We start from the raw sequence: 7,003 nt of genomic DNA, 5'->3' as shown, positions 1-7,003 counted from the left end.
TGTATAAGGAGACTTATCTATGAGTACCTAGTGAATTTAAACAGACAGCTGGTGAATACGCAACTTAAGCTGTCTTGCTTTCATTGAAAATCACACTTAAATTTTTTTCTTCAGTTTTGTTTAGCTGTCAAGTGCTTCCCTGATGTTTGCATAATAATCTTTTAATAGTAAATTTGCCCAGTAATTTAAGTGTTATGCTAACTACTTCCTATATATGACTACAGACAAGCCTTACAATTCAGTTTTACAAAGAGTAGTGTGAACTCTTAATTGCCTGCTTCAACTGTTAGTTGCCTTTTTGACTGGTTTAGAAAGAGAATGACTATTGATTAAGATGCTGTTAGTTTTAAACAGTTTGTGGATTAATTGCTGGTTCTCTTGGAAATGAAGACTTAAGTATAGGAGTAGAATTAGTGGACTGAAATACAGTATTTCAGGGAACAAAATAGTGGGAGCATTTATATGAATGACTGTTGCTGGCAGTGTACTTGTCAACATGTTTCTGCTTAGACTGAAAACCTCTTCACTCCAGTAGTACCCATGTAGCAAAGTGTTGCTTTTTTGTTTTAATTGAGTAGAAATAGTTTAAGGTACAAATGTTGAAGAGCCATGCTCTGGTCAAATGGTCTGTTTGCCTTAATCTAATGTTGCCTCTCACTGAATTGCATCATCTCACTTTTTCCTTAAAAAAAAAGGAAAAAAATGAGAAGAAAGAAGCAAGAAAAAATACACAAAACAAACAAATAAAACCAAACAAAAAAACCCATCAATCCCCACAAAAAAATCCAACCAACCAAAAAACCACAAAAACCCAGCCCACACCAAGAAAAAAGCTGTTTCACTTAATATTTTGAACATTCCCTCTGCAAACTTTGTGTGCTGTAAAAAGGTCATTGTCTGCACCTGGCCCCTGTGAGTATTGAGTAAGAGTGTTTGGACAGGGGAAGGGGAGGTTGCTGTGAAAATTAACTTATTTAACCTTTCAGTGACTCATATATGCCCCCTTAGAGGAACTGGACCTCAGAGGTGCGTATTGTGACCTTAACGGTCTTGAGGAGGAATTGCTGCATTTTTCTTTTCATGATTGAACCATGGATTTAGAGACAACATCTGGGAGCAGACGTGCAATCTCCTATGTGAATCTAATACCTGCCTACTCTAGGGCAAAGAGGATGAAGGCTGGATTTGGGGAAGTGTTAGAAAAGCTGTAGGATGGTACCAAGAGGGTGGGGAGAAGTCAACGATGCCGTAAAAACACTGTTACTTGTTAGGAGTTTGTCACTCTAAATTCTGTTGGAGAAGTTTTCACTTTACAGAACTCAAGGCAATACATATAAGTTAGTATTTTTTAAAGCTATATTCCTTCATGTCTATTACAGAGTTCTTGTTCAAGTAACCTGTAATCTCTGCCACCATTACAAATAGATCAAAAACTATTCTTCATTAGCTGGATTTCCCAGATAAAGGTATTGAAAAGATTGAAGCTTGTGACTTAGGTCTACTTCAGCACAAGGCAGAAAAATATAGAAACCTTAATATATGAATGAAATCCAAGAATGTGCACGAGTGCTACTAACCCTTAACTCATGATAAGCATAAAGGTTAACCTTCCTGCTTCATCCTTAATCATCCATTGAAAATGACAATGCTACTCATATCCTGCTGGGGATTGATTAATATCTCTTCTGTTATTAAAGAGAGGGATAATATTTAAATATATAACTATATTGGTATGTAGCCTCACTACTCAGGCAACTTTCTCTAAGTTAACTATGCAGATTCTCAAGACACAAACATTTTACTTCCCACCCCTAAAAAAAAGCCTTTGCTCACACTTGTACAACTTGTGCAGACTTACTCCTCAAGATTTCATGCTCTCCTGTGCCTTGTGTAAAGTTACTTTATGCTTAGTGTTTACACCTGGAAAAGGGAAGATTCTTTCATTCTTAAAGAACTGATCTGTATAATTTCTTTTAGTTTTGTATATCCAAGAAAAGACTTTTTGCTTGTTCCAAGCACTGTCAGCATCCAAAACCCCAAAAGCTAAAAATAACAATTTTTTAAAAATGTTTATGCTGGCTGTCAAGGCTGAACTGTTTATTAGTTGTTGTTTCTTGTATTTCATTTGTTGCTACCATCTCCATTCTTTTATTTCCTTTGATGTTGTTGTCACTTCATAAGGATTTTGTGCATTATTTTTCATGGGAGGAGCTTAGGATACTCAAGAGTGTTTCCAAAATGCAGTGTTCAAATACTTTGCAGGCAGCTTTTGTTGTAAACAAATACTTTCTGTTCAGGGAGAAATACAAGATGTTGCTGTTTCATGAGCTGCAGTACCTGTACCAAGACATTTGAAACACTTACTGTGGGTCTGTGTACGGATGGAAACAGATTTTTGTATTGTTAATTTTTCTTTGTTCAAGAAAAATACAAATGAGTATCAACAGCTATTTCTTGGGGAGGAGAGAGAGATGGTCAGGAATTTTTTTGTTTAATTTTGTTTCCTTCTCCCATTCTTTTCCCCAAGTGACTCTGCAGTGTTTGGCTGGTGTTTTAGGGAGTACAGAAGTAACCATAAAGAAGAAGCCCTTTCCTTTTGGCATATCTTCTTCAAAATGAAAGTGGAATTGTGACCAAAAAAAAGTTGAATTTATAGTGTGGTTCACATTTATATATTTGCAAGCCTCACTGAAAATACATCTTGCAGCTTTCCCTTCTTTCAACAGGTTGCCTTTTGGGAACATGAGTTTGTGTGGGGAGATATAAAAATCTAATAGGGAAATCAGAGTCCAGAATTTCTTTTGCCCAGAGCATAGAATTGTATAGTTCGGTACATATATGTGCTAGTGGCTGAAGATGGATGATGTGACTGCTCTTAGCCAAGTTTTCAGTGTGATCTAGAAATCTGTAAATTGAACCATATCAGAAAGCATTATTATTTATGCTTAGTAGATGTTGCAAACATACAGCCTGTAAGATAATATGCAGAACACAGCAGCAGAAATAGTACCTCTTCTCAAAAGATTTAGCAACTATGGGGTGTTTTTGTTGGTTTTTTCTTTTTTTTTTTTAATAATTATACTAATCTGTAACAATTAGCTATTTATGAGGTGAAGACATAAAACATGGAGAGTAATGTGTGACCATATTTGGTCATATTATCATTCACTCCAAATGTTTGAAAGTTGATTTCAATAAATGTAAATGCAAGTGTAAACATCTGTTCTTGGGTATGGTTGAAGCACTGGCATGAATTATGTATTTACAGAGGGAGGGGATTTGGTAATCTACAACCATCACCTTTGTTTCCTCAGCACCATCAAATATGTTCTTTGTTCCCCGTCCCATGACAAGAGAGTAGCTGCAGCCTCTTCCCCTCTATTGCTGTCAATTTAACCAGCTCTTTGTTAGTAAATTTTTCTTTTAAGTGAGATGATTTGGCAGGTTTGAAAATGTTTCCTTAGCTCACTAAAATTACAAATGGATGCACACATTTGAAAACATTGTCTTGTAAGTGACAGGTTTGCTACATTTTGCTCATAAAAAGAATCCTTCAAAATCTTTATCTCTTTTTCTGAGTCACTTGTGTCATTTTGTTTAGTCAAATCACCTCTGCAAAAATACACTCAACTGAAACAGGGAATTATATGAGTTTATTTTTTAAAAAAGGGTATATACCACACTCAGCAGTAAATTTACTGAAGTGTTCAATTCTTTTCAACTTACCCTAGAGAATACTGTCTTTGAAACAGCGTTAGTTGTAAACAAATGACCTGTCAAAACCAGCTATTGAAGCTGGATACCAGCAGGCAGAAATAAAGAATAACTTCCCAGGTTAGAAACTTGTACTAATAACAGCCTGAGCCTGAAGTTTGCCATGGTTGTGCTGCCAGAAGTAGAAACCAAATAAAACCAAGCCAAAACAACAACAGAGAAAAAAAAAAAAGGGAAGAAAAAAAGCTGTGGGCAAGCTTTAAGTAATTCCATGTTGCATTTCCTAAACTAGCTCCACATGGGTAATGCATATGCTGAATTGCTCTGTGTTTTTTAAATCTATTTTAAAAACTTTCTTTATGTGATGCTCTTTTAACAATATATCATTCCACATAATGCCTCAGAGACTTAGCTGTTAGAGGAAAAAAAATTACATCATTGCAGATTGTATTGTGCTGCTGTATTAAACCTTGAACAAAATGGATTCAATATTTTAAAAGCAGTCTTTTTCAGGCTAGTGAGCAATTGAAGACAGACAAATCGACATTTGGGATTAAAGTGGAGGGAAGGAAGATCAGAGTGAATGAGAAGGCTTATGAGTCAGAAAACTATGCTGTTGTGTGGCTGACTGAGACCTCCTTTGGTCAGGAAGGTTTTCAAACACAATAGCAACATATTTTAGTGACTACTTAGTATCTTTCTGTGGAGAATGAAATTATAGGGGAGATTTCTGACAGCTCAGATTGGAAGAAAAATACTTAAACACCATGGATTTTAAAATGGAATCTTTTTCTGTGCTAACAGTCTTCACATTAACCTTTTCATTATGTGAATGAAAGGGGTGTGCCCCCCTACTTACATCACTGTGCAGGGTTTCTTGGTTGTTTCCCTGCCCTCCCTTTTTTTTTTTATTCCCCTATTTTTGGCAGTGTTTTTTCATTCCATGGTCAGTGAGTGGTAACACTAAAGGAATCTAACTCCTTTAGTGGAATAGGCAGTGCCTCTTTAACTGCAGATACATTTGTTACCAATTTAAAAAAATCATGCTATGCACCTGAACATCAAAAACCTAGACACTCTCCTTTATTCTTTTTCCTTTTTTTTTCCTTTAAAGGAAAAAGCAGGATATTTCCAGAATTTCCCTGCAGAATCTTACATGCTTCTTTCACCTAGAGGGAAACAAAACCAGTTAAGGTAGTACATTCACATTAACCAGGTGTTGGCAACATGGGAATAATACATACATGCCTGATCTCTCTACCCACAATCAACAGGAGCCCATGACACCATGTGCACACAGAGCACAAGAAAAACAGTCACAGCTTTGTGTTTTGCAGAAGTAAGGAATTGAGCTGCATGAGTTTGACTTACAGGATAAGGAGGAAGCAAACCCTAGTGAAGGTATCCTGTATGTGGCACCTTTAAAAGTGCTCAGCTTTCAGCAGCAGTCCAAGGGGTCTGATATGGGTCTCCAGTCTTACTCCTGTTTACCCTTCACAGGCAGGTGTTACTTAGGCTGAACTGAATTTGCAGGACTGTTTTAAGGCTCACATAAGCCCTGAAACTGATTTCATTTGGAAACCTGCTTCATTCTTGATGCCTCTGCTTAAAACTGTGTTTGTTACTTCAGAAGGAACTAACTATGGAGGAAGAAAAAATCAACTCCTGGTACCAGTAAAGTCTGACAAAAGTCTTTTTTGTTCTGTTTGGCTTAACAGATATTTCCTATTTTCAGATGGATGGTGCCTTAAGTCTGAAAACAATGAGTTAAATTTAAGATATGCGCTATTTTGAGTGCCTAATCTGAAAGAGCCATTTGGGATTGATGTTGAGAGGAAGATAAACAACAGTTCTGCAAATCAGCACCTCCAAATGAAAGTTACTATGGAGAGCCTGACATTTTGTTGTTTCTAAATTGATGAACCGAATTTTTGGAACATGAGTTAAGCCTTTATGCGACAGGAACAATGATTACTTACTGCATACATGCCTCTCATGATTCCTCTACACAGTGACATGAAAAATTTCTTTACAAATTCTTATTTTTCATATTAAAAGTATTTCCAGCAGTATTACAAATCCACTTTGTTATGAGTTCATTGTTTGTTTTCTTTTCTCAGATTGCTAAATTGTATTCAGAAAGCAGGCGAGGAGAATTGTAATGCAGGTCTTGGCATGTCCCTCTCGGGTTCATTGTTGGTGTGTGGTAAACACGCCTAGGCATGCTACAAAGGAGCAGCAGTGCATGGAAACATGACTGGTTTGGCTCTTTGAAGCCCAGAGTGATACAAACCTTGATGAATGGTTGGGATAGTTCCTGCAGGGACAAGTGCTGAGATAGACCGCAAATAAAGGTGCGTCTCTTCTAACACGCTGCTTGAAACGCCCTTGCTCAGCTTTCAGAAGCAGTCTTGCCAGGAGATAGTTCAGCTCAGGTTGATTTCAAATTAGATCTCGGGTAGGGTGAGCTTGTGTATAAATGAAACAATGCTTTTGAGGTGCTGGCTGAATGCATTCCAGCAACAGGGCGTTGAACTCTAATGTTGACTGAAACTAAGATATGTGATAGAAAGGAAATAGATAGAAGGGAAATTTGTTGCTGTTGCAGGTCATATCAGAAGGTACAACAATGGGAGTTTCACTTTTAGTCCTGGAGACCTTGCTTCACCAGAGCTGCCTCTGTCTCCCCCACAACAGCCTCATCTGTGCTTGTTTAAAAACAAGTAGGTCCTGCCTGTGCAGGCCCAACCAAGGTATTTGCTGGCTACCAGGAGCACTGAATCCTATGAGAGGGGCCTTTGGGTAAAGGTGTTTGTGGAGTTTCAGGCATTGCAGGTCAGTGAGGGCACAGTCCTCTGTTCCCTTTCTTCTAATGGATCACTTCTGTTTATGGGGCAGTGTGGAGTTCAGTTCTGCATGCACTGCTCATGGGCATGACCAGTTTTCTGGGCATGACCAGAACTGGGAGTCATTTCTGGGAAGCATGAATCTGTGCCTCTGAGGGGGTGGGAGCCAGCAAAAGAGGAATCAGGGGCTCCACCTCTTCCCTGAGCAGGAAGTTATATGGAAGTTTGCTAGGCTGTCACCCTGATGGGGACACTGCCCTCCAGGACAAACAGAGGAGGTATGACCTCAGTCAGCTCTGTCCTTTGCAATGAAATGCCGTAAACAAGAGCTGTCTGCATGGGATAGTTCTTTGTTAATCTAAACACAGCTAATATAAAAGATGTGCAAGGCCCTTGAGAAACTGCTCAGCAAAACAACAGAGCCAAAAGGCTCATTACCAAGC

This window comes from Pithys albifrons, chromosome 2 (genome assembly GCF_047495875.1).
Source record: "Pithys albifrons albifrons isolate INPA30051 chromosome 2, PitAlb_v1, whole genome shotgun sequence".
NCBI lineage: Eukaryota > Metazoa > Chordata > Aves > Passeriformes > Thamnophilidae > Pithys > Pithys albifrons.
The sequence above is the reverse complement of the archived record's forward strand: the minus strand, read 5'-3'. Positions refer to the sequence as shown.